At 39.3% G+C, this 24589-nt stretch overlaps 1 protein-coding gene across 4 annotated transcripts in view; it reads left to right on the top strand.

Annotated features, from left to right (window-relative positions):
• Window positions 1-24589, top strand: part of FGD4 (FYVE, RhoGEF and PH domain containing 4) — a 1935878-nt gene that overhangs the window by 147397 nt on the left and 1763892 nt on the right. Inside the window, exon 1 of one of the 4 annotated variants that reach the window (XM_044088115.1) lies at window positions 5584-5748. The exons of the other annotated variants lie outside the window; for them this stretch is intronic. The gene's annotated coding sequence lies outside the window, so the exon portion shown is untranslated. Of the gene's footprint in view, window positions 1-5583; window positions 5749-24589 lie in introns of those variants that run through there. 4 annotated transcript variants of the gene reach the window in all.

The raw sequence follows: 24589 nt of genomic DNA, 5'->3' as shown, positions 1-24589 counted from the left end.
GAGGTTTTATTACAGATACTTTGAACATTTAGAGTAGTTATATGAAGAGTTTTTGAACTTTTAGGGGAGTAAGGTTTTGAAGAGAAGAAATTGGTACAGGGCCCAGGGTAGGGATGGATGTCGCCTGAACAGATGTGTAAAGAAAGTGTATGGAAGAAAATGGAGTATATGTGAGAGCTTAGAGATTATATAGAGAGGAAAGTGGTACTGAGTGTTGGGTATATACTATAAGGAATAGTTGGTGGAAAGAATATGAGTTTTGGCACAGAGAAAGTTGCATAATACAGGTTAGGGCTAATGTTGGAAAAGGAATAAAGAGTGGAACATGAGTATTTAGTTTGTTTTGGGAGGTAATGAGTCTGGGTTTAATGTTGTTGCTTGTGTTATAAGCTTGAGAAATATGGAGAAAAGGAATAGGAGTATTGTTTGTAGAAAGAGGGGAGATCATTTGACAGAGTGATGTAAGGGAAGCAAGTGAGGATTGTCAGAGGAAGTGTAGAGGAAGCAGTGGGGGAGATTGTAGGAGGATTAAGGGGGAGTGTTCAGGAGAGTATAAATGTGATGAAAGGGGGGGGTTGAGAGGGAATGGGGGTACGGTAGGGGAGTGGAGTGAGCCCAAGCATAGCGTGTGTTAACTGAGTGAGCTGAGCTGGAATGCGGGACAGGCAGAGAGCAAAAATCAATCAGCTAATACAGCAAATCCAGGTAAGTGGATTTGAGGCATGACAGTTTTAGTCAGACATTGCAAAAATTGGCAAAAAGTGAAGACACATTTGATTCAAGATGCTTGAGTAGACCAATTGGGTAATTTTAATTTGTGGAAGCCAATGCTTGCAGGGGGAATTTAATGAGTAGATATATGGAAATGGGAGTGATGGGTAGAAAGTGGATCCAGTGGAGTGCACTCCGGTTGTTTAAGATAGTGTAAGATGAGGACTAAACCGTCACTCAAAACCTACACTGCAGGCAGAATTTACAAGATAACTGGTTCTTGTTGCAGCATTCATGAATTTAGGGGAATAGTCAAGGAAGTCCATTCAGGGTTTGGTAGTATACACAGTGCAGGAAATAAAGGGGCTGTAATAAATAAAGAGAGATAAATGGTTGATTAGGAAAGGGGAAAGAATGTGAAGAAAGAGATGAGAAAAGTTGAGAGATTTGCACACTAAGCAGTGAGAAAGGGAAAGACAGGCAGATATAGCAGATAAAGCTTATGCCTCAGTGCTCTGAAACTAGTCTTAATAGGCTACTACAATCAGTTACACAATTTTAAACAATGATAAACACAGAAAAAACAGCTTAGGGTGTACAAAGGGAGCAGAAGAAATGGTTAAAAACTCTGAAACACCTTATTTACATTAGTAAGTATAAAAATAGTTTAGAATGTACAAATAGATATAAAACCATTAAATGTCATAATTTCAATAGTGACAAGAACACATAGCATTATATGGTGTTGAATTTATTTATTAACTTGGCAAAAGTCAGCAGGAAACTCGATCTATTGCATAACTTTCCTTAAAAGTCTAATATAGCAACGGAGGGGGGGGGGGTCGGATAGATTCATTCCATTGTTCACTGCAGCTGGGTGAAACAAGCTATGAATTAACTATGCAGATGGAGAATACCTATAGCTGACTGAGGTAGCCAAGGCTATTGTTTGTATAACTTTGTATGGTAATGGATATAGTGTAGATGTAATTAAAAATGGAGACGGGAACAGATATTTGCTTCCCCATGCAAACATCACTAAGTTTGCAAATATGGGAGTGGAAGCAATGCCCCTTTCAACATTGGTTTGTTTAAAAATCTCGCCCTCAAACCAAATACAGTTGTTAGGTCAATCTCCATAAATCCAAGCAGTAAGATGATATGAACAGATGTCAAAAAGTCAAAACCTCTAAAAGCTTTGTGAAATAATTCTAAGTCAGATTCTTGTGGGGTACAAGAAAGCAAATCTGTTACATCAGTAGTTAAAAAAAGTAACTTCCCTTACCCATAATTCTGGCTTGAGCCTTCTTAAAAAGTCCCTAATCATATGGGTGGGTATTTCTTGAATGGGCTTCTACATTCTCTCATTACTGCAAAGGGATAGGTCTTTGAGTCAGCAGCTGAAACAATAGGTCTAAACGGAGGATTAGTAATACTCTCAAGTATCTTTGGTATTCTAAAGATCGATGGTATCAATGGATTGGGTTTTTCAAAAATTTGTATTTGTCAGTGTCCAAGTATTGCTGAAGTAAACCCTCCTCCAAGTATTGATCAGTTTTTTATAGGCTATATTAACTTCATTGATAAGAGGCTGTAGTGTAAGGCCCACTTTCTTTTAACATTTCCGTACTGTAATTAAAACTATCGAACAAAACAATTCCACCACCCTTATCAGGCTTCATAATTCTCACAGAACAAGGCAGCTTTAAAGAAGTGATTTCAAGTTGTTTGGTTTATTTTAAATTTTAGCTATTATCAACTTAATATGGTTCTCTGTAGTCTGTCCAATCTACTGATATTAAATAGCTTGTCTTTACAACTCTTTCAGTGTTCCGTACTGCATCTTTAAACATGTAAGAGTAGCAAAATAAGTTAATTATTCTTGAATGTTCATTGGTTAAGCATGTTTAACAACGTTCCTATTAACTCAATATAAACCATCCTGTTATCCCTGTTTGTTATTCTGAAGTCCATTCCTGTTGGTGGATGAAAAGCTAATGGATTTTTGAAGCTTAAATAGACTGGTATTTATACTACTTCCTGGATTATCAGTTTATGACTGATCAATGAGTTCCCATTCTGAACTTGATGGCTTTCTTTGCTGGCTATTTTGGTGTTTTGTTGAGTATTACAAAATGTACAAGTGCTTCCAACCCTGTGGGAGATTGATAACATATAATTTTATCAAACGGTATATAATCATTTTGAGGATGAGCACAATTAGTAGTTACAGACCAATTCCATAGCTGGTACTTTTGCATTGCATTCTGTATTTTAACTGTAAACTTTGGTTTATTCTTCTTGTTCTGTAATGTGAATGATCATAAAATAGTTGCACCATATGGCATAGACAGAGTATACGTCACTGACGACACTGCATGGGAAAAGAGCATACTATAATCAATGGATTTGTTGTAAATCATAATAGATAAACAGTGAAATAAATAACAAGGACAGCAGTTGCGTGTTATAAAAAAAATAACATGTAAAATTAAACATCAGGTGTCCGGAATAGTCAAGAACAAACCATGTTGTAATCCCCAGTAATCATATTTATTAAAAAATTAAGTGCTTTTGTCCACTATTATTTTGTGGACTTCCTCAGAACTAAAGTATGGTTGTATGTAATTTACGTGATGTTTTAAAAAGTTCATCTGTAACCATATACTTAATTTCTAAGGAAATCTATGGAATTGTATTGGAAGAAAGCAGTTAACATTTTAATAAATGTAGTCACTGTGGATTATAACGTGGTTCATTCGTGATTATCCCTGACACTTGACATTTCATTTTGAACTTTAAAATGTAAGTGTTGCAGAAGGTGGCATTTTACATGTCCAGCATGATGTATTAGTACTATGTAAAGTTATAAGAGAATTTGTTCAGCAGAAAAGTGATATCTGTTATAATTCCTGATAGGGGGACATGGAAAAAGTAATAATGAGGCAGTCAGTAAATTCAAGAAATATTAATTAGCTAGGCCATTTTGTACTCTGCCTTGCCAGAAAACTGGCTTCTTGAGCAGCTGAAATCAGCCTCTGCTAACTGACTCTGATACTTTTCATTGACTGGTGAGGTAAAAGGTGTCTTCTTAGGCCTATGACTATTGCATCTGCTGCTGATCCAGTACAACTGACACTGCTGACTGATGCAGAAGTAGATTATTGGGTACCTGTGTATTATCGCAACCAGATTCTAAAGGATTCACACTGCAGTTGTGCATGGTAGAGATGGGTAAACAGCATGACTGTAAGTAAAACTTCTATAGTGTTATGGTGTCATCTGGATGTAAATGATTTGTAGCTAGTAATCGAAGTACCACTTTTAAACATGGAAGGCCAACTGATTCTCCCCCCCTAATGTCATAAGGTGTCTGGAGGCTCCAGAGTAGGATGGACGTTGAGCATATCAGGCTTTGTGGTATAAAAACACATCCTTTTATATCATTACTGTGGCATACATTGAATTTGTTTTGTTGTATTTTCTATAGTACTTAACAGTGAATTATTTTGTAGCATATTGGTTTCACTGCTACCCTTGCGCTCGTAACATTGGAGCGGCTCGGCTGCTGAGTTTATTAATCTGTTCCCTTCAGTAAAAGACCTGGCATGCTGTTAGGGCTTGGAAAACGCTTGACTGTCTCTCTTCTTCTGTGGTGGAAATCTTATGGCTATCGCTGTGAATATAGATTCAAAATGGTCTTTTTTTCTTTGCAGCTTGAGCTTCATGCCAAATGTATCCTGCTAGGTAAGGTTCAAGCTGCCAAGAAAAAAACATTTTTCAATCTATATTGACAGTGATCGCTGTACAATTTACATCACAGAAGAAGAAACAGTCAAATGATTAGTTCAGTCAGTTTTCCTTAGACCTTATTTAATTTGTGTTCTAAACATTACATCCTAAAAAAGGTGGATTTTCTTACCCAAACAAAACAATAGCGTGAAGGGCTGCCAGAATATATCAACAGTGAGTTGTTTAGACTCTGGTTCTGATAATACACAAGTACCGATTATTGCTCGAAAGAAAACCCAGGAGAGGAGGATGATGCATCTCATTGATCATTTTCTGCCTTTTCTTGAGGGAGTAGGGGTGTTGGTAGAAACAATAGTTCATCCAGATACAGTATGACAGTTTTGGGGCATTTGGTAAATATGTAGCTAGTAAATCCCATAGTAGGAGCGGTTGAACCAGGAACCAGTTTTGCAGGATATAAAAAATCTTTCTAAACAGCAGTATGATGCAGGACCCAGGCAGATTTGAGACCACATAGCATCCTGCACCTGGAAGAAATTTAATTTTAGAGCACTGCCAGTAGTATGATGGATCTTAGTTTTCCACTTTGCATTACACATAGTCAACAAGGAGAGTGAGAAAAAGCTGCTTGAAATTAACTAAAGGCTTGAGCAATAGGTGCTAAAGCTGATTACTAAAAAGGCAGGGACGATCTTGATTCATGATTGTAAGACACAGGCTTCTGGAGATTTTGGAAGCAGTTTACTCATTTCAAAACCCAGGCTGAAGATGCAACATTGACACATTGCATAGACTTGCTTAGGACAAGCAGATTATTTGCCATCAGTGGACACCTCCCCCTAAAAAAGTGAAATAAAAAAAAAAACTTCAGAAGGACCATGGTCTGAGAGCAATATTGTAAAGAGAACATACAGAACAGGCACAGTAAATGCTGACCAGGCTGTGCAGTTTTCATTAAGGTTGTACAGCTATTATGTACAATGATAGTAATTGTTATCCAGTTAGCAACAGTCATACGCCTTTGTCATTGGCTTTCTTGAACATGGTTGCCAGGGAAACCACCATCAGCTCACTCCCCATTGGAATGTGATTATACGAGCTGTGCTGGGACGAAGAAAAGCAGGGCAGCATGTGTTTTGTAAAATGAGCTTCAGTGGAGTGTGGTAATCAAAGGATTTAGCTGTCTAAAGACGCAGACCAAGATTTCTTTTAAGTAGAAACGTTTGGGATTATTGACCAAGGGGTCTACTGTGGAATCTATATAACAAGTGCTGCTTCTGTATGGTCAGTACTGCACTGAGTATTTAATGCTTTGCTTTATCTACAGATAGGAAAGCAGCTTCAGTCTGCAGATAGCCTTAGACATAACAAGTTTCAAATTACTGCAATTGTGAGTAGAACTTCCTGTTATAATAATTAATGCTTTAAGATTGACAGTATTATTCTGATGATAGCTACTTTTCCTTTAAGAATAATATGTTGCTGCAATATTGCACTTTTTGCAATGTCCTTTTATTCCTTATAATAACGAGCCATTGTTGTCTTCCTTTATTTCCTTGCATTTCTGCATTTTGTTGTCACAGTGCTATGTCTGTGTTTACATGTTTTGCATTTCTTTGAGTACTGCAAATGAGTATTCAGAGTAAACAGGAATACAAGCAAATGAATCGTTGTACAAGTCAGGTTTACAGTTTATTTGCCTTTTATTATTTATATCAGCTGAGTGCCTCTTCAAAGAACAGTATGTTATCTTAAATTTATGGAATAAAAATACGCCATTTATTTCTATTAAAACTTGGATAAGTCATTTATGTTGCACTTCTTTGTTTCAGTATATCTACCCTTTGCGTCTTTTTGTAAGTCTTGATAATGAGAAATATAAACCATGTTTATGATAGCCATTTGCCTTGTCTTGAGCTATATTTCTTTGACATGTGGAAGCAAGGTTTGGCACCTATAATTCTCTGGTGTCATTCTAAGCACATTTCTTGAGGTTTATCCATGCCTTCGGACAAACGCTTGTTTTAGACAATAAACAAAGATATAAATATTTTCATTGTGTTCATAAATGTGCTTGGAAATCACCTTGCAAACTTTGCAGTTTAATAAAAGAAATTATGAAAGTGCATCAGACTGGTTACGGTTTGATTAGAACTGCTTCTATGGTTTAATGTATATGTACTTTGTCACGATTACTGAACAGGGTGGTTCTGTATTATATTATAAGACTTCAATGTTGCTGTTAGGCACCTCATACTGAGTTCAAATGCTATTTCATGTTATAATGTTATTTGTCAAGAGTGCAGTGTAATGTAAAAAATGTGTTGGCATACATTTCATTCCTTTCCATGATCATTTGATACCTGTAAAAAATTGCAGTTGTTTGCAGTTCTTTTGTGCAACTGTACTAGGAAGGCAGGTTGCAGTATAGTGTGCAACACTGCAAATGGATGCCAGGAAAGTGGTGTGCAGATTATCTGGATTTTGTGCATGTCACAAAAGCATACATGTCCTCTTTGCTGTTAATCATGCATCGTCTTTTGCTGAACCAATAACAGTGTTTTAGGTATTTGTCAAGACGTGAAGGCTGTTTCAGTGGAACTAGGTCAGGTTACTGACATGCTGCACGTTTGTGTTGTGTCTGTCTGCATAGACAGAACTGCTAGCATGGGGATGATGATGTTGAAGTTTATAGATCATGATCATTACTTCACATTTCTTTAGTTGTGAATTTAATTCACTAGAGAAATCATTTATTTTCCAGAGATAGTATATAAAGCATGTCTGTGGTACCCTGAAGAACAGTATTGTTGGAGGAAATAAATGATTTATTTTATAGCAAAGACCAGAATCCTTACTAGTAAGAAAGTTAATCAGACAGTACGTTTCTTTTTTTCATTTTTCTCTCATAAAAGGACAGTTATGGTCACTTAATGTGACATAACTAGATTAAGAAAACAGTGCATTATTTTTCTGGGTCAGCATTCAGTGTAGTAAAGTGCAGGCTTTATGGCATTACACTGTGCCTTTAGACATACTTCATCCTTTAGCTTTGTCAAGAACTTTATTTTTTATTTTCTTCAGGAAATGTATGGAAAAAGTAGTGCCTTACAGAAACTGTAAAGCAATCTATGGCATATGTGGAAATTTGGTGCCCTATGAAATGGACATCAACATTAATCTCAACGTTCATGTTTACTTTGGGATATTGGTAGTGCTTTACCATTAGTTCCTGTCCTACCTGATCTGTTTTGTATGGCTTGAACATGCCTCTTGCCTTTTCTAAACTGATGGTCAGTGCCTCATCTGACCCATTTTCATGTTCATCTTTTTTCTGTCTGTGTAGAGAAATGAGCCTCGAAAATGTTGCATGCAACATATGTAAAATAATGTACATTTCATTATAAATGTATTTATTTTAGTTTTCCAGGGTACCACTGAGAACTGTAGACTATTTGCAGGCACAGTCCAGGTGAAGAGATTCACAAAGAAAGAACATAGAACAAATTCACAAACACAGAAATCACGGAAGGTAGTCATTGGCTGCATTAGGTTGTTATTCCTATTGATTGAACTTCAGGATTACTGTCTTTTCAGTGGGCGACATCTGCACATGTGGTGATGTTGTACCAGACAGCAACATTTCAGAACCTTCAGAGTGTCAATCCCAGTTACAGTTCTCCCACTCTCACACATTATACACACAGCATGCACAGGCTAAATTCACAAAAACATAGGGATGCAAGGTATCAAAATAAAAAAAATGATACCATCAAAACACACACAACTAAGAAAATAAGCTGGGTGCAGTAAGTACTCATCCCAATATTTTTAAATAATCAAATTGTATTAAACAGAAGTAGACAAGTGTAAAAAATGAAGTACATTTTTCCACATATAAATCCAGTAAAATGATAGACAGACTTCAAGATATTCAATACTAAAGCAACTGGTATTATACTGCAGTGGTGATTGTGGTGTCTTGTAGTATACAGATTATCAAATTGTTTGGAATATTTTCTGGATATGCAGGATAATATGACTGAATTAAGTTTATATAAAGTGATATTCTTTCAACTAGTATAATATATCTTTTGTCTGAAAGTTAGTGCAGAGGATTAAGGCCCTGAGCTATTTGTGAACTGCTTTCTGTAATCCATGGCACAAGGTCTGATTCATTATACCTTAATTTGCCTGCAGCATTTCTCTGAGCAGGTCATTTAACCAGACAGTGTTCCCAGGCTGCTGCTGAAAAGGACTGGGCCTACATGATTAACAAATTTAATAAGTGTAAAGAAGACCGTAAACACTGTAAGTTCTAATATGATGCAGTTCATAGGTTGGTACTAGGCTATCGGCCATAGGGCCTATACAAGCCTAGCCATAACAATTCCCTGGCTATTTCTTCGCTGGACCCCTGTCTAGCAGGGTGACTGACGTGATCCCCGGGGTGAATTTCCTTTCTCCCATCCAGTCGTCAAGGTTACTTTTGAAGAGGGCCAAAGAGGTGCTCTGCTTGACATGTATGGGCAGTCTATTCCAGAGTCTGGGGAGTCTCTGGGTCAGGAACCTATCCCTCCAGCATGTTTTGTTTATTGTAATGACAAGGTTTAGATCCCTGGAATGTGTGGCTCTGAGGGATTGGGATTTCTTTGTGTCGTATGTCCAACAGCTCTGGGTTTGACATGGCCTTGTATGTTAAGCAGAGATCGCCTCTGAGTAGACGATATGCGACAGAGTATAGCTGAAGTTTTTTAAGGCGGTCAATGTAGGGCATCTGCTTTAGGCCTGTGATTCTTTTAGTGAGGTATTTCTGTGGCCTTTTCAGTTGTTGCAGATGTCTTGAGAGGTACATAATAAATTGGGCGTTGTATTCTATAATGGGTCTACTGAGGGATGAGTACAGTGGGACAGTTACCTCCTTTTTTCTGGATGAAAAGCCATTAGTGATGAAGTGTGACACATAGAAGGATTTCTTGACTGTTGTGGCGATGTGGTTATCGAAGGTGAGACCACTGTCCACCTGTGTCCCTAAGTTTCTTTGTATTAAGAATACACTTGTGCCAAGCTGAGGGTAAAGTTAATAAGTCTCTATAGAAAAGTTTAATATGCTGCTTATCCCAGATGACCTTAACCCAACTACCGTCACAGTGTTTGGTTAATATCTACAGACTTTAACTCTCTGTACTTGAGGGGGTTGAAGCAATTTTGGGAAGTACAGTGTGTGAGTGTATGCAACTTTTGCCTCATGTTTTTAGTATTGGCTCTTGAATGGGGTACTTTCTGTGCAGAATCTATACGTCTGTCCTGTGTCCGAGTGGGTTTTCACCAGGCACTGTACTTTCCTCCCACATCTCACAAACATGGTAGGTGTTTTATTGGCTCTAAATTGTTCATAGATGCAGATGTGGTGGTGTGTGGGGGGGTGAGACAGTAGAAAGGTCTGTCAATCAACTTCAGTTCCCTATTTGCATAGAAAATTTTGTGGATTAAGGTAGTTCGTTGGGAATGTTATAGCATTCCTGTGGAACTTGACTGGAGTAAGTAGATGGAATAGCAATTTTGATTAACCATATGATTAACACTTGGTATGTATTTGAAAGTATGACTCCAAATTCATTCCCATTTTAATTGCATCTCCTTGCCCTTTGATTTTTTTTCTTTCATTAGTTTTAGTTTAGCTAGGTAGGTAGTCTGGTCACCGGACTCTCTTATTCCACAACCCAGGCCATTTGACATAAAAGTCTGCAGTCTTTCAGTGGTACATACAAGCCAAACATGTGACAAACATATTAACAGAAATAAATGTAAGAAAATTAGAATAGCAGTACATTGATCATTGTTAAAATGCTACATAGTCAAAACAAGTATTTACGGTAATTGAGTGTGCAGTCATATTAAGTGCAAGTGAGCTTTTGCATAGTCAGTGTCTGAGTAGCTTTCTCAACTAGCAGTATTAGCCATTATCTCGAAAGCATATGAGTTTAGGATCATGCAGTAGTTGCTGTTTTACTTTTATTTTGAATGTTCCAAATGTGTTTATTTCCTTTATTTCAGATTGCTGGACATAATTTTGAGAATGCATGTTTACCTGTGTTTGTCTGGAAATACAGTCTGATACATTTTATGCCCTGTTCATGACTGTCCCGTAGAGTTTTTAAGGGTAAGCAGTGTCCCATTTTTAATGTGTTGTATATCAGTGAACTTAGTAACAGGGTTGTTCGTTCACAGTTTTCCAGTTAAATTTTTGGAGTAGACTCCCATGGGTATTTGGGTTCTGTCAGAAGAGCAACTTACAGATTTTAACAGCTGTTTGCACTTTGTGCAGATTTGTGATAAAGTGTAGTGTTAATAAGCGGAGCCTATATTGGATTTTTGGGATATGTGCTTTTTTGCCTATTGTTTTGAGTGGAGGGATTGAGTAGTTATAAGAACTGATAGGATAATTTAAGGTTTTTCCAAGAATTTTTAAATTTCTGTAGGAAATACATTTGGTCTATTGATTATGCCACATATATTGTATTGGTGACACAGATTTTTTTCTTGATTGAGGGGAAGCTATTCTCCAATAAGATTTGTACAATAAAGATGTTTGTATAATATAAATTTGAGTTATCATAATAAATTTAGATACAGATATTTTACTCTGACTGATCAGTAATATTTTGTTATTTAACTTTTTATTTTTCATTAGATTACATTTGTGCTGAGTTTAGCAAACATAAGGATCTAAAACATTCTAGTGTTTGGCTTTAAAGCATAGTCATTTGCTCAAACATATACTGAATGTCTGCAAGTATGTTATCTGTCTCAGGTCCTCAACTACATATTTGAAAGGGAGACAGAAGTCTTTATTGCTGAATCCATGTGTTACAATCTTGCTTTACTATTAATTTGTAGTTTATTCTAGCTTGTGAAATGAAATTTAGTGAGCTTGGAGCTTTTGAGACATTATTTTCTGATACCTGAAGTCATTTGGCCAACCAGCTACCTTTCTAATACTCCTTAAAGCCTGGCAGGTTTAACTCTTTCTTTGTGATTTGTGAAGTTTTCTATGCTCTGTTTTGTTTTCTATTCTTAGAATGGTCAAATAAAGAGGGTCTGTAACATGATTGAGTGAAACTTGTATTATTTTCATAATCATGTTACTCAATATGAAAAATAATTCTGTGAATATGTTAATTTTGATAAATAATTTTGCTCAGATGTTAAAGTTCAATTTGGACCATCTTTTAAGGCTCCCTCTCCCTCTGTCTGCCAGTAACGGTGTTGATTTTGAATTGTATTAACTTGTACCCCAAATTCAAACTGCTTATCAGTGTCTTTTTCCAAAATATTCATATATATTAATCAATTTGTCCTTGCTGAAATATAGTTCTCCAATGGTCATAGGGTGAAATTTGGATCTACTACAAGTCCTCTTATGCAAGTAGCTTATAAAACACTTGCTCTTTTGTCATTTGTTCTAAATGCCAAACACCCTAATTTTCAATATATCAATCCCACTTAATCGCGTAGTTCTCCAACAACCCAAATCTAGTAAACTAGAGAGAGATATCAGGGCCCGAAGTGTAACTTTAAAACTCTCCCCCAGTTTCTCCCTAACCCTAAAACTGGTTTCCCTACCTAAACCTAAAACTTCATACCCCCCAAACATAAACTGCCTCATCAATTCCTAAGCCTAAAACATCACTCCCTAACCCTTATTACTGCCTAAACCTTAATCTCCCTCATTATCTAAAATCGTGAGTTATACTCCCACTCCCTCCCCATGGTAGCAACACTTATTTTGCTCAAACTCTAATAATGTCTCTCTCTACCTCTGACACACCTTGCACAAACTCGTTATTTAGGTTTGAGATCCAGCAGCAGCCTGTATAAGCATGCTGCATGATGTTTGAGCCCCTGGCTGTGAGACAGTAGTCTTTGAGCATTGGAAACTCAGGTGATTGCAGCAGACCCATGAAATTTGCTAAATTAATTCTATAATTTTTCGCAGAGGCATATTCCTGCTCCGTTGATCATGAGGAAGGGGGTGGATGGGACCAGATTTTCCAATTACAGAATATAGTCTGTATATACAGCTACATGTCTCAGTGTTCTCAGATTTTATTCCTTTGCTTTGGATGTGCACTAATACTAAAGCTACCCTCTCCACCACCACTCTCTCACCTATAGCTAGCAATAAGGATTCTCTCTAAGGTTTCTTTTAGCTTTGTTTGACCATCTGTTGTATGTTTAGTCTTTGAGATTCTTCCTTCCTCTTCATCCACATTAACAAGTAGCTCATTTTTTTATTTTTTATTAATTGTGGCAACTGCAATCTTGTTAACTAATGAAAGTAAAGTATAACTAATAAACTATTCTAATTACACAAACCTACAAAAAACTTCTCCAGACCTTAGAGATAAAACTGCATTACAGTAGCAAAGCATATGTATTTCCAAACCCAAGAAATTTATATAAACCATGAAACAACATCTAACATTTTTCATGGAGGCTTTTTTTGAACACCTTCCTTTAATGCACTAAATCTGTGGTCATACCACAGTAATCAGTTGATATAGTAGAGGAAAAAAACTCCATCTTTTCACATATCTGCTAAATGAATGACAACAAAGCAATGCAGTTCTTACACAGGTTTGACAGATTTTCAGTAGTTTCACAGGCAGGTACTAGGCTAGCTGCCCTTGCAGATCATTGTAATCCTCTCCAGTTTCCCTTTTTCTGCTCAAAATAACTTATCCCATTTAGTTATAGATTGTACTTACCCATCCCATGGTCGATGATTATATATTACCCCTAATGAGAATAACTGGATAATACCATAGATAATTTGAGGGAACTCATGCATTGGATAAATCATGTAAGAGCTGCATCTGTCCATTATTAGTACAGGAGACAGTCTTGGGATAAATTTTCTGATGTTTTTCATGTTTCACTGTTGCAGTCATTACATTTGGGTTATCTGCTTGCTGTAGCCCACAGTCGGCCTGATGAACAAAGTCTTGGGTCCTGCTTCAGTTGCTGTCCCTTCTTCCATGGCATCAGGTCGTCAGGGGTATAACACATGCAGCTGATGCCATTACCCCAGTCTTTCTTGCTGTGGGTGCCTGAAGCAGAAGCAGTTTACAAGTGCTGGTCGGCCGACTCCTGAAATTTTCATTTTCGAGTTTCAGAACTGAAGTCTTCAACTAAAGTTAAGTACCCCGTTGGGGAAACTTTTTCTTGCTCCTCTCCGATGTCAGTAAAAGTTAATAATTGCATTACTTGTGGAAAGCAAATATCTCATAAAGATTTTCATTTGTACTGTATTCCTTGTTTAGGCCCTGAACACGACGTACCTTGCTGCGGTTTTGTGCTTTATTTAATCAGTGCACTATCCGTCATCGGTATATTTTTGACTCTAAATATTTCGGTTCTCTGTTTAATTATCCAGAAATGTCATCGGTTAGCCATCCGACTACCGGGATTTTGAAAAAACGCAGGGATAAAGACAGAGACAGGCCGCCGAGGTCCAAAACTGCCGACAATGCTTCTCCTAAGCCAGTCGCCAGTTCGCCTGTACTCAGTGAGGCGCTTTTGCAGCCCCAGATACTTACTACTTCTGATTCGCAGGCCTCTACTGAGACCCATTCAGAGTCCAGTATGCCGTGAGATGCTTCAACTATGGAACCCGCGGATGTGTCTACCTTGGATGGGTCTGGAGCCGCTGTGAAGGCACTGGCTTCTGAGGGTGTATTCAGGTCTATGGACTTGCATATTAAACCGATGCCTCCTTCTTCATTTAGGCCTAAATCTCGAACCATGCCTAAAAAAATGACGCCCAGGCTGCATGCTCAGGCCTCTATGCCTAAAAAACAAATGATAAGAATGGCTGAAGATCGTATAACTCTAATCAGAGGAAGCCAACCTCCCCCTTCTAAGAGACCTAAGACTGAAGTTGTTTATGAATCTTCCAACCAGGATTCTGATTTTTCTGATTCTTCTGATCTGGATTTGCCCTTATCTACTTATGAGGATTCTGATGCGGAGGACTCTATTCCCTCTGCTTCCCCTCCAGAGGATTTTTCTTTTGGTGAAACCTTACGTACTCTGAGTGAGCATTTCCACTGGGAAAGCCAGGATTTTTCTGATTCAAAAAAGGGCTTAGGGATTTCTTACTCCTGCCTCAGCATAGGGCTTTAGCTATTCCTCCTGTACTAGACATTGTTGATGCTTTTTCGGAATCTAGTTTGGCACCAGATTCTTTGCCTCCTGCTCCCAGAAAACCTGACAGATGTTACAGGGTTCCTGATTCTCACAAGTTCCTTTTTAAAAATCCTTTTGCGGATCCAAAGACTATTTCACAGGGACCTAAGGGCATTAAGGCTTCTATTGCTAAAAATCCTACCCCTTATGATAGAGACTCCAGGGCGCTGGATAGATGGGGTAAGAAGGTTTACACTTATGCAACCTTGGCCATTAGGGCTTTAAACTGCCAGTTTCATATGTTAAAGTATCAGCAACATGTTATTGGATTGCTTAAATAAAAAAATGATGATTCCTGACCGTGCCGAAAATAAATAATTACAGGATTTAATGCATTCTGCTGAACAGGTTGGAAAACATACTTTGCAATGTGGATTTGATTCATTAGAGGCCTCTTGCAGGGCTGCTGTTACTTGGTCTGTGCTCAGAAGGCATGCTTCGTTTAAGGAGCAATCTTTGCCTGATCATGTTAAAGCTAAATTGTTGGATGATCCCTTAAATCAGGACTGACTGTTTGGCAACAAGGCTGAGGAAGTTCTTAAAAAGATGGAAGATAAAGCTAAATCTATGCAAACTGATAAAGATTTCTTACAAGTTCAGCCTCCTAGATTTAGTAGGCAATGGCCCTCTAAGAACTGGTCCTTTCCAGCTCCTTCCAGGTCTTCTCAAGCCAAACCCAGACACAGCAGAAACCCCAGGTTTCAGTCCCAGGGCACACACAAGACTAAGCATTGGGGGGGGTTTCCACACCCAAATCACGGAGTAGTAAGACTCCCCCTATGGAAAACTGTCTCAATGACTTGCTTTTAAAACTTCCAAGCACTTCCCAACTGAATGCTCCTTTAGGTGGAAAGATTGGTCTGCAGGCCAAAAACTGGGAACTCATTACCCAGGACAAAGGGTTTTAAATATATAGTGTCCCAAGAATACAGATTTTACTTTCACACCTTACCAACACCAAGTGGGTGGCTAGATCTACCCCCAAATCAGTGGGCAGAGGCCCAAAATCAAGTACTCTCTCTTAAGCATGGGGGCTATTCAGTTGGTACCAGAAGAGGAAAAGGGACAAGGTTTCTATTCGAGACTTTTCCTGGTACCCAGAAAAGACAATACATGGCGTCCTATCCTGGACCTTTCTATTCTAAACACTTTTCTGGTGATTCCAAAATTCAAAATGCTGACTCTTCACCAGCTGCTTTCCTATGCTAGGCAAGGATGCATGGTTGGCAACACTAGACTTAAAAGAAGCATACCTGCACATCCCTATCAGGGAATCTTGCAGAAGATACCTACGCTTCAAAGCAGGCTACATGCACTATCAGTTCTCTGCACTGTCCTTTGGCTTATCTACTGCGCCCAGGGTATTCACAAAGTGCTTAGCTCCCAGTCATTGCATTTTGCAGGCAAAGAAATATTCAAATATACCCATACCTGGATGATTGTCTAATTCAGGCAGAAAGCAAGGACATTCTTTTGAATCATCTGGCCTTTGCTCAAAGGGTGCTGACTTGTCTGGGGTTCACCATAAATGAAAAGAAATCCCACCTGGCACCCTGGCAACAAATTATATTCCTGGGAGCAAACTTGAATACAGCTTCCCAGATGGCTTTCCTCACACCAGAGAAACGGATTAATTTGACAACTTACTTCAAACAAGTGGCCACAAAAACCCAGCTATCTGCAAGGTAAATACTGCAAGCCTTGGGGTTCATGGCCTCCTGCATTCTTCTAATTCCATATGCAAGGCTGCATATGAAGAAACTACAATGGTATCTCAAAAGACTATGGTGTCAACATTCACAGGATCTAGAAGCAAGGATTCCTATCATACCTTGCCTACGCCTAGAGTTCCTTTGGTAGGCAGAGGCCTGCCACTAAAACAGGAGACTACCATTCACATTACCCCCTGCCGCACAAATCTTAACAGATGCATCAGACTATGCATGGGGGGCTCACCTGGCAGGGAAGTGCATTCAGAGCAAATGGAACCCAAGTCAAATGCACCTGCACATAAATCAAAAGGAAATGTTAGCTGTGCAGAATGCTCTGACAGCCTCCAAGAACCACATTCTTCCAGGACAACTAATGGTAAAGACGAACAACACCACTGTCATGTGGTACATAAACAAGCAGGGGGGCTACACATTCTTACCCCCTCTGCAGACTAGCCATGACATTGTGGAACACAGCCTTGAGCCTCCAAGTGAATCTACAAGCTCAATTAATGCCAGGGAAACTAAATACACTTGCAGACGGACTAAGTAGAAGCCTCATGAACCCACACAAGTGGAAACTGGAACCAAGGATTTTCAACATGTTGACAGGCAAATGGGGCAGCCCAGATATAGACCTATTTGCCTCCCCCAGAACCATCAAATGGACAAATTTTGCACAAGGATTCCCCACAAGCTAGCTTGAAAAGTGGATATTCTGTCCTTCAGCTGAAAAAACGTATCAGTTTATGCCTTTCCTCCTCTTCCTCTGCTTTCCAAGGTACTACTAAAGATCAAACAGGACAAGCCAAGGACGATTTTAATTGCACCAGACTGGCCTCGCCAACACTGGTACCCACTCTTGCGCAGTGTGTCACGTTTGGCTCCATGGCACCTGCCTCAGACTCCTTCCCTGTTGTCTCAGCAGGAGAACCAGATTCTGCACCCTCCACTACAAACCCTGAACCTAGCAGCCTGGCTAATTACCTAATCTCTCCTTTGCCATCCCTCAGTAAATCAGTGATGGATATCATTTTAGAGGCAAGGAGGCCTAGTATTAGAAAATCTTATGCTGCAAAATGGAAAAGATTCTGTGCCTGGAACCAATCTCAAGGAGTGAACACAGCAGTGCCCAATTTACCTCAGATTCTACAGTACTTGACTGAGATGCTTCATAAGGGCTTGCCTTTTTCCTCCATCAAAGTTCATGCATCAGCCATTTCAGCTCATTATAGCACAGAGCCTCCCCTCTTCTCTCACCCACTGCTCAAGCAGTTCCAGAGAGGGGCCAAAAATTTAAGGCCACCCAGGAGAGCTCCAACTCCATCTTGGGATCTTAACTTTGTCTTGGAGAAACTCACTCTTCCTCCTTTCAAGCTAGCTGCTACTGCAGATTTAAAATTTCTTTCCTGGAAAACAGCTTCCCTTTTAGCAATCACTTCTGCAAGAAGGGTATCTGAATTACAGGCCCTTATGGCAGTGGAACCTTTCATCATCTTTCATCATCTTTCATGCGGACAGGGTGTCCCTTAGAACCAATCCCTCCCTCATGCCCAAGGTGGTATCCAGTGTGGCTCTTAATCAGTCCATTCATTTGCCTACCTTCTTTCCTAACCCACAGAACAAAGGGGAACAGATACTGCACTCTTTAGATATGCACAGACAGCTTAGATTCTACTTGAACAGGACTAAACCTCAAAGGAAATATGAACAACTGCTGGTGGCATTTGCTGCAGTGACAGAGGGGAAAGCTATTTCAAAATAAACCATTTCAAAATGGATAGGCCACTGCATTAATTTCTGCTATAAGCACCATGGAAAACCTATCCCACAGGGCATCAGACCTCATTCAACCAGGGCTGCATCTACCTCTACAGCCTTTCTCAGTGGCATCCCTACTAGGGACATCCTAGAAGTTTGCTACCTGGCATTCTGTGCATACTTTCACCAAGCATTATCATTTGCCAATTTTCTCTAAATCCAGAGCTGTTTTTGCCACTGCAGTCTTGCAGGGCCTTATAGCTGATCCTAATTCTGTTTAAATTCCTCCTCCCAACCTTAGCTTTGGGAATCTACCCAAATGTAATGACTGCAACAGTGAAACACGAAGAACATAGTACAGTTGTGTAGACTTACCATAAATGTAGATGTTCGAGTGTATTCACTGTTGCAGTCCTGGTTACCCTCCCTCCAGCCCCTTTTCTTCTTTTGGCTATACCTCTACTCTCACTTACTATGCTCTAAAAGCTTTTTGATGTATTTGCTTTTTTGTTGGAGGTATATCCTTGTATTTATAGATTTAATTGCTTCCCATTAGGGGGTACCTGACATCTGGGGCAAGAAAAACTGATGTAATGGTGTCGGCTGCATGTTGTATACCCCTGACGACCTGGCGTCATGGAAGAAAGGACAGCAACCGATGCAGGACCCAAGACTTTGTTAATCAGGCTGACTGAGGGCTACTGCAAGCAGATAAGGGGCTACTGCAAGCAGATAACCCAAATGTAATGAGTGCAACAGTGAATACACTCGAACATCTACATTTATGGTAAGTGTACACAACTGTACTTTTCCCATCCATAGATCCAAGTTGCGCTTGAAAATGGACAAGGATGAACTTTGTTTTATGTGGATAGGGAGTCTGTTCACAGCAATGGTATCTTCTGCAAAATATACCTGTCCCCCCCCCAAACTGTTGTGGTGATGTTGTAGAAGAGGTTTAGATCCCTAGACAGTGTATTTCTGATGCCATTTGTCTTGGCGATGTGCAGTAAATCTGTCAGCAGCTAGTCAGAGGATGCCTTTTATGACAGACAGGGGTCACCTCATAGCAAGTCTGTAAGATACTGAGTATAGTGACAGAGCTTTCAGTCAGTCCTTATAGGATATGTTGTTTAGGCCCTGTATCCTTTTAGTAAGGTATCTTGTGGGCGTTCCAGTTGTTGCATGTATCTTGCCATATACATGCCAAAGGGGATATTATTTTCAATGACTGGACTAATGAAGGCTGAGTAAAAGGGAACAATGACATCCCTAAAGCTAGATGTAATCCCTTTGTTTATAAGTTGTGCAGTATGGGACTTTCTTACAACAATAGACACATGTTGGTCAAACATTTGGTCACTGTCCAAATAAGTTCCCAAATCCCAAACAGCTGGCTGATCTCTTACGGGCGTATTGACAATATGGTGGTTCCCTGGGGTAGATAACTTCCCAAAAGATACAGTAATGCCTTTTTTTTGGTATTTAGTTTCAGACCATGATTTTGATGGCAGTTATTAATCTGAAACAAAGCTTCCTGCAGGATGGCTAAGTCATTTTGGGGATTCAGTGACTGTTCCTAGCTTGTAGTCATCTGCAAACTGTAAGAGCTTTTTGGTATTTTTTTTTACTTCAAGAGAGGTAGATGACAAACAGTGAGAGGTCCCAGCACAGAAACCTGGGGGACTCCACTGGTGACTGATCCCTTGGTGGAGGTAACTTCCCCTATTTTGATTATCTGCATCCTATCTGAGCCATTTGGCAATCCAGCTGTTGACAGTGGAGATTTAATTCCATTTTATTTAGCTTGTCTTCTTTGCCTGAGTGGGGAGTTCTGTCAAAACCTTTGGCCAGGTCAAGGTATGTGATGTGTACCATTCTGCCTTCATCCATTGCTTTGGTGACCTTTTCAAAAAATCCAACAGGTTGAGTAAGCATGACATGCCTTTGACAAATCCAAATTGAGAGGTGTCTAGTGTTTGGAGGTTTGCTACGTCCTGATTGATTAATTCCATGATAAGTCTTTCTACGTATTTGCATATGACGCTGGTCAGACTTGTGGGTCTGCATTTGCCTAGGTCTGTGGAAGATTGTCTTTACCCAGGGGAATGAGTGTAGCTGATCTCCATGTGCTTGGCACAAAACCTGTATGGAGGCTGAGATTGAATAGTGTTCAGAGTTTGGCTAAGTTGTGCTTCATGCTGTGTCATGCTGTTTAAGATACATCTAGGGACATTGTCAAGGCCCACTGATGCAGTTTTTTTAAGTTTTGTTAGCACTTTTAGGACCTGGTCTTGTATGATAGCTGGAGGTGAGCCCCTTTCAGATGGAGGGGAGACCAGGGTAAAATTAGAGATAAATTTATCAGCTAGTAGGTTTAGGTATATCTTCATCCTTGGAGTAGGTAACCTCATTCACAGTCCACTCAGTAGATTGCTGCACTTGTGCTTTCGAAATTATGCGCATAACTAAAAAAAATGCCTTGTGACTGTCTTTGGCTTGACTAGTAGAGTGAATTTCTCCACTTACTCTTAAGTTGAGGTTGCAGGAGCTGAGCAGAATGTAATGTTGAAGAAGCAATGTTTACTATATTATTTGGGTTTGATATCCTGGTATGCTAGTTTCCAACTGAGAGAACTTAGCTGGCCTAACAAAGACTTTGAATCTCCCATACCCACTACATCTGTTTGAGTTTAGGAAATATAGAACTTGGTTGCAATACGGTAACCTGGCTCTCTGCTTAATTCATTCATCACTCTTTCCATGTCCTGGCTGCCATGAGCCTCTCAACCCTCCTTTCACTCTGGACATACATAGAGCTTTTTCTTTGGTTCCCTTCTATTTGCTGCCTTTAACTTTTACTTTTGATCTCTCTAACCTTAAAAGCATCTTAAATTCTGATAACTTTGTTTACAGAGTGTAACGTTTTAGACTAGGAATCATTTTGTTTAGCATATGAAACTGTCATCTTTAAATAACATTTAGAACTAATAGCTGGCTAACGTATTTTGAATGAGTTTAAATATTTACAAAGATTAATTGACTTTGGTATTTATGTATAGTACATTTTTAAGATTTTCTAGTGCCTTGGAATAAATGCTATTTTCATATTTTAACCAATTAGATAGTGCTGCTTAACTTGCAGCATTGATTGGATAAAAATGCTAATAGTCTAAGCCTATTGGCTATTAAAATATGTAGTATATAATCCTTTAAAATATGAATTGTTTTAGTTAGTATATGAAATGATTGTTTCTAATGTATGATAGGTATGAGTATTTATGTCTTATGTTAGAATTTTGCATAAAACTTTTATTAAATAGCATGAATTTAAATGAATTCTATACTAGCTATAGCAGCATCTCTAAAATGTATGTCTATAACAATAATTTCCTTATGTCAGGTTATGGCTGCAAATGAAAGTGATCTTTTTGTTTTTTTGACCAATTGAATAATGTGATTTGATTCTCTATTTCGACTGGTCAATTTAGTTAGAAGCGTAAGTTTATTGGTTGCTAATATATTGCCTTTTGAAATATGATTCATTCTAAAACTCTGAATCATGTTCTTAACTGTATATTTTATATGAATTAAATATTTTAATTATTGGTATATCTTAACTACATAAATTATGTTTAACAAAGATGAATACAGATTTTTAATAGTTTTTCTGTTTGATTGGTTGGTTGTGCCATGTGCTTTAGTATAAAATGGAGCGAGATGATTTTTGTTTTATTACATACTGATGGAGGGACTTCATCCTGAAAGCTTTGTGATGTGAATTGACTTTTACATTAAATTGAACTTTATTTGTAGCTTTGGCTCTGAGAGTCCATTTTTTTCTTGAGTTGTTTGTTAGACTTTACAGTTGACCACATTAGTGCATTCACCTGATTCTTTTTTATGCATATGAGCAGTTAGCAAAAACTTCCTCACAAAACTAGACTTGGATAAGACAGGTAGTTTGATATACCCCAAGCTCAAAGATCTTCACTAACTGCTTGGATGATTTAATTCTAATACTTTTTAGCCACCACATTTCAGAGGATGTGCAGCAGGTACTAAAGGAAGGAAGAAAACCTGCTGCTAGAATATCTTATGTTGGCAAGTGGAATAGATTTTCTTCTTGGTGCCTCAAATATTTGTGTAAGTTCATAGGTAGGTACTAGACTATCGGCCCAAGGGCCTACATAAGCCTAGCCAACAAGGTTCCATAGCTTACGCCACCCAAGAAAGTTATTTTCCTGTGCCACTATCCAGCAGAGACACAGAAGTGATCCCCGGGGTGTATATCCTATTTCCCATCCACTCATCAATATTTTTCTTGAAGAGTGCTAATGAAGAACTTTGCTTGACATAGATGGGTAGCTTGTTCCAGAGTATAGGAAGTCTCTGAGATGGGAATCTATCCCTCCAGAGTGTCCTGTTTATTGTAGTGACAAGGTTTAGGTCCTTAGAGTGTGTAGCTCAGAGGGATTGGGATTTCTTTAGGTGTAGCATGTCCAACAGCTCTGGGTTTGACATAGCTTTATATGTTAGGCAGAGATCACTTCAGAGTAGGCGATATGCTATGGAGTAAAGCTGGAGTTTTTTGAGGCCGTCAGTGTAGGGCATTTGTTTGAAGCCAGTAATCCTCTTTGTGAGGTACTTCTGTGGCCTTTCCAGCTGCTGCAGATGTCTTGTGAGGTACATTCCAACAAGAGGCGTTGTACTCTATAATGGGTCTGAGTGACGAGTAGAGGGGAACAATGACCTCTTTTTTCCTGGATGAGAACCCTTTTATTATGAGGTGTGCCACATAGAAGGACTTCCTGACTACTGTGGCGATGTGACTATCAAAGGAGAGACTACTGTCCACCTGGGTCCCAAAGTCTCTTATCACGCATTCGGTGTTAAGTAGATTGCTTCCTATGTGGTAGTTCATGGGTACAGAGTTTTTACCAAAGTGGATGACACTGCACTTTATGGCATTGAGCTTGAGGCCATGGCTCTGACACCAGGCATCTGTCTCAGTGAGGCCCTTCTGTAGGATGTCCACATCATTTGGGGACTTGACTATAGCTCCTAGTTTGCAGCCATCTGCGAACTTAGTCAGAGGCCTTCTGTGTTAGCCTGTACTCCAGAGAAGTAGATACCAAACAGGAGAGGTCCTAGGACAGAACCCTGTGGTACTCCACTTTTCACTGCTTTGAGGTCAGATTTGGAGTCTGCAACTTTTACAGTGTGGATTCTGTCAGTGAGCCAGTTGGCAACCCATCTTGTGACGTAGGGATTTATACCTAGTTTAGTGAATTTAGCTATAATTCCATAATGGGGGATGGTGTTGAAAGCCTTGGCAAGGTCAAGATAGGCTGTGTGAACCACCTTACCCTCACCCACGGCTTTCGTGACTGTCTCAAAGAAGTCGATCAGGTTCAGGAGGTATGATCTGCCTTTCACAAACCCGAACTGGGTGGGATCCAGAGTTTGGAGGTTACCAATGTCATTGTTTGAGTTCCATGATGATACGTTCCATGGCCTTGCAGACCAGGCTCGTCAGGCTAATAGGTCAATAGTTCCCAGGATCAGTGGTGGCTCCCCCTTTGTGGAGTGGGATAACTGTTGCTGTGTGCCATTCAGCGGGCACAAAGCTTGATGTGAGGCTATTATTGAACATGGTGCTTAAGCCAGTTCGTTCTGAAGCTCATGTAAAACACAGCCTGGGGATGTTGCCCAGTCCCATGGATGCTGTGTTTGTGGCTTTAGAGAGTACAGCTTTTACCTGCGTAGTTGTGATTACAGGGACTCTGCATTCTTCCTGTATAGGTATGGGCCCTTTAGGGGGTGAAAGGGGGGTAAAGTTAGCACTGAACCTGTCTGCCAGGATGTTGGCAATATCAGTTGGTTCTGTAATTTTCATGCCTTTGTACTGTAACGCAGAGCAGATCTGGGTATTGCCATCTAGATTATTGACATAGCTATAGGATGCTTTTTGGTTGTCCTTGGATTTAGTGGCAATTTTATTTTCATAGCTAGCTTTGGAGGATCTTATAAGGGATCTCCGCTTCTTACTGAGGCTGACCAGGGATCTCCGCCACTCATGGGATTTTACTCTCTTTTGCAACAGTTTCTTCCTTCTGTTCTACAGTTTGTTTATGGCAGGGGACCACCAGATTGGCTTCCTTTTTTTGGAGGATAGCATCTTGGTTCTGTTTGGGATAGCATGATCCATGCACTCGTGTAAGTGCTTATAGAGTGCATTTGTGTAGGATTCAGCAGTTGTAACTGTATTGTCCATCCTCATGGGTGTCATGTAGTTCACCACTTCTGTCTTAAGAAGCATGAAGTTACTAGCCTTTGGCCTTTCATACTTCTGTATTAAGGTACATCTTGTAGCCATTTTAGCATGTGTGCTCATGGGT

This window comes from Protopterus annectens, chromosome 11.part0, assembly GCF_019279795.1.
Source record: "Protopterus annectens isolate FY-2018-M chromosome 11.part0, PAN1.0, whole genome shotgun sequence".
NCBI lineage: Eukaryota > Metazoa > Chordata > Ceratodontiformes > Protopteridae > Protopterus > Protopterus annectens.
The sequence above is the reverse complement of the archived record's forward strand: the minus strand, read 5'-3'. Positions and strand labels throughout refer to the sequence as shown.